A 3956-nucleotide genomic window follows, 5' to 3' on the forward strand; every position below is an offset into this window, starting at 1 on the left:
TCTCGTGTTATTTTCCTCATAACAACGAGATTGTTGATATCACATTGAAAGATCCGTTTCTAAGGACATACAATTGGTATCAGAGCCTATTGACCAATTCTAGGCTCGGTTGTGATATCAAAGATTCAAGGTTCTTGATATATTGATCATCGTGGTGGACTTTGTTTTTGTTTTTCCGGTAAATTAGTCATCGGAGAAGGAAACTGTTTCTTTGGGTAAAAGATTGAGTTATCTTTGGTCAATATTCAAATCCCACTGATTCAGGGATTTAGTTGGTTGCCAGATTTAATTGGTCAAAGATGTTCTTGGGCATTTTTGGCTGTTCTCGGGTTTATTTAAGAGATCTCGGCCAAAGATTATGGGTTCTTGGGAAATTATCATCGTTTTCGGCCTGTTTTGTGTGATTTCGGTTATATTCAAGAGTTCTCGGTGCAACCTTTTAGTTCTCAGTGGATTTCTTCTGTTCTCGGTTAATCAAGAGTGTTTTTAGCGGATCTTCATGGTTCTCGGTTAAGATCTGGGTGTTTAGTTTTGACTTTGTCTGTTCTCGGTCAATTTTAATAGTTTTCAGCTGGACTATACTTGGGCCTGATCAGTTTGGGCTTTAAGAAAGTATTGTACTTTGTTTACTGGACCAATCTTATTCTTATTAAAATGGACCAAATAACAAACAGATCAACTAATGCCACACTGCATCAAGAGTTGGACTCCATAATGGGAACTACTACTTGTATATCTCGTTTGTTATCTCATGAGGGATTTAGCGAGTGGAAGTTCAGGTTTGAGAAATACGTTAAAATGAAAGATGCCAAGGTTTGGAGAAGTATTGTTTGAGGTCCTCAAGTTATCACGTACCAACGTGAAAACTCTAAGGAAGTTGCTGTGAAACCTGTTGAGCTGTACAATGATGCTGAATTTGAAAAGGTTGAAGAGGATGAAAAGGCATGTTCCACTTTAACTATGGCACTCTCACTTGAGATTGCCTTGGGAATTAGAGAACTACAGTCTGCTAAGGCACTATGGGAAGCCCTGATTGAAGTATATGAAGGTAATGAGGACATGAGAAGAAGTCGTCAAGATCACTTGCGATAGAAGTTCAGCATGTTCAATCACGTCCTGGGAGAGTCGTTGGAAACTCAGCTGCACAAGTTCATAACCCTGGTGATTGAGATGAGATCTGCGAATATCAATCTGATAGCCGCTGAAACAATCAATAAACTAGTGAATTCTCTGCCTCAAAGCTGGGATATGAATGCTGCGGTGATTAAGAAGACAAAAGATCTCAACAAGCTAACTTTTTCAGAAGTTATGGCAATCATCAAGGCTTGTGACATGGATAACAAGCAGCGTGCCATAAACCATGCAAATTCTTACAATGCAGTACAGTGCTGCTTCCAACAATGCACTCATTTCTCAAGACAACTTCTCAATGTTAAGGCTTATCAAGGATAGTATACTTAGCAATATAAGCCTCAGAACAACTTCTCCATGTTTAAGTCCACTCAGGGTCAATTCTCTTAAGCTCCACGACAACCAACTCCTATTTTTTTTCCTAAAACTTCTTAACCATCTGCTGCTAGTGTTAAACCTCAGACATTTGCCGTTTCTTCTAATCAGGGCTTTGGTCAGATTTCTTCCATTTCAAAGGAAACTCATGAAAACATTGCCTTAATGTTGGGGTTCATGAATTGCTACAATGTCTTTCTCGCTGGAGATCTAGTTCAACCGGTAGTAGCTGCTGAGCTGGATCAAATTCATCCTAATGATGTAGAAGAAATGGATATCTCTTGGCAAATTGCCATGGTAGTGTTTCGTGCAAAGAAATTTAATAAGAGAACAGGTAGAAACAAAAATGTGTTACTGTAAGTAACGGTGTTCTAAAGTTTGAAAATGTTAATTTTGTTCCTGAGTTGAAACACAGTTTGCTGAGTGTTTCTTAGATATGTGATAAAGGTTTTCAACTCATTTTACTAAAAAAAGTGTTTGATCTTAAAACCTTGGTATCATCATACCAGAAGATTGGGTTCTAGTTATATCACAAAGAAAAGATAATGCTTATGTGATCAACATGAACAAAAATGTTCTTGATGAAATAACATGCTTATTTTCAAAAGTGTTGGAACATAATTCCATGCGTCGTCGTCTTGGTCATGCAAATATTAAAAATTTAAATCGTCTTGCTAAAAACGACTTGGTGCGTGGTTTACCCGTCAAAGATTTTGTTACTATTGAAAAATGTGTGGCTTTTGCTTTGGGTTAACACAATCGTAAATCTCATAAGCCAAAACTGGTTAACATCATTTCATCAGTCTTTCAGTTGCTGCATATGGACTTGTTTGGTCCCGTTCATGTTTTGAGTCTTTCTCGCAGCTCTTATTGTCTTGTTATTACTGATGATTACTCACTCACGTTTTACTTGGGTGTTTTTCTTGTCAAATAAGAGTGAAACTGCAGAATTGATTAAACGCATCGTGGTGCTTATGGAGAATTAGCTCAACTTAAACCTGAAGGGTATTCGATGTGACAATGGCACGGAATTCAAGAATTCTACACTAAACTATTTTTGTGCCGAAAAGGGGGTGCTTCGACAGTACTTTTCAGCTCGGACACCGCAACGAAATGGTGTTGCTGAACGGAGGAACATAACTCTTATTGAGGCGGCAAGAACCATGTTGTGTGATTCAAAGTTGCCATTGTTCTTCTGGGCAGAGGCTGTTAACACGGCATGTTATGTTCAAAATCGAGTGCTGATCAACAAGTCTCAAATATAAGCTTGTATATGGTCACAAGCCCACAGTGGCACAATTTAGGGCATTTGGCTGTCCATGTGCCCTACTGAATCTTGAATCGACTCAAAAGTTTTGGGCAAAGCTGATGATTGTTATTTTGTTGGATATGCTGGTCGTACAGCCTACGAAGTCTACAACAAGTCAACTTAGCAGATAGTGGAATTGTATGATGTGCGTTGGCTGGAAGAGAACGAGACCGATGCTCGTGTTGGACCCTACTAGCTGTTCGATTATAATGAACTCTTTAAGCCCTTTAATGTGTTTCCAGTTGTTGATACATATATTTTGGGTGCTGATGTTTCAAATTCTATTGATGAGGAAGAAAATTTACCCGCTGTTTCTCACATATCTCCAGTTCTGGGTGTTGACCCCTTAGAATCACTAGATACCACTCAGTCATTGTCTGGCAGTCAACAAGAAAAGATTATAGATACTATGTCTTTACCAACACCTGCAGTCAATGCTCCATCAGTTGAGGGGGAAAGTCCGATTTGTCAAATCTTTGGAAGCACTCTATTCCCAAACGGCATACCAAATGAATACATCGCCAGTACCTCGTACTCACACAGTATGCGACATCTAGATGGAAAAACCCTCTCACTGAAATACTTGAAGATTTATCAAACTTACCTTCCACTAGTTCTGTTCCCGGGCATTCAATTCCTTCATGAATTCAACGAGATCATCCAATTGACAATGTCATAGTCCCTCTTGAGACAAGTGTGTCCACCATAAGCCAGGTCGGACACATCAACAATTGTTTGTTTTCTTGTTTCATCTCTCAAATAGAGCCTAAGTCAGTTGAAATGGCACTACAAAAACCAAGCTGGGTGGATGCAATGCAAGAGGAATAAATCAGTTTGATAAAATCAATGTTTGGAGATTGGTCGAGCTTCCAGTTGGAAATAAAGCATTACATACAATATGGGTTTTTTTCGCAACAATCAAGATTATACGAGGGTTATAGTTTGAAATAAAGCACGACTCGCCGTTCGTGGTTTTCGTTAGGTTGAAGGCTTAGAGTACACTGAAGTGTATGCTCCCTGTGGCTAGACTTGAGGCCATTCAGATTTTTCAGGCATACGCTTCCTACATGGGATTTACGGTTTATCATATGGATATTAAAACTGCGTTTCTGTATGGAGAAGTCAAGGAGGGGATTTATGT

This window comes from Bidens hawaiensis, unplaced genomic scaffold (genome assembly GCF_021521415.1).
Source record: "Bidens hawaiensis isolate Kalapana, Puna unplaced genomic scaffold, B.hawaiensis_p1.1 tig00037245_1, whole genome shotgun sequence".
Classification (NCBI taxonomy): domain Eukaryota; kingdom Viridiplantae; phylum Streptophyta; class Magnoliopsida; order Asterales; family Asteraceae; genus Bidens; species Bidens hawaiensis.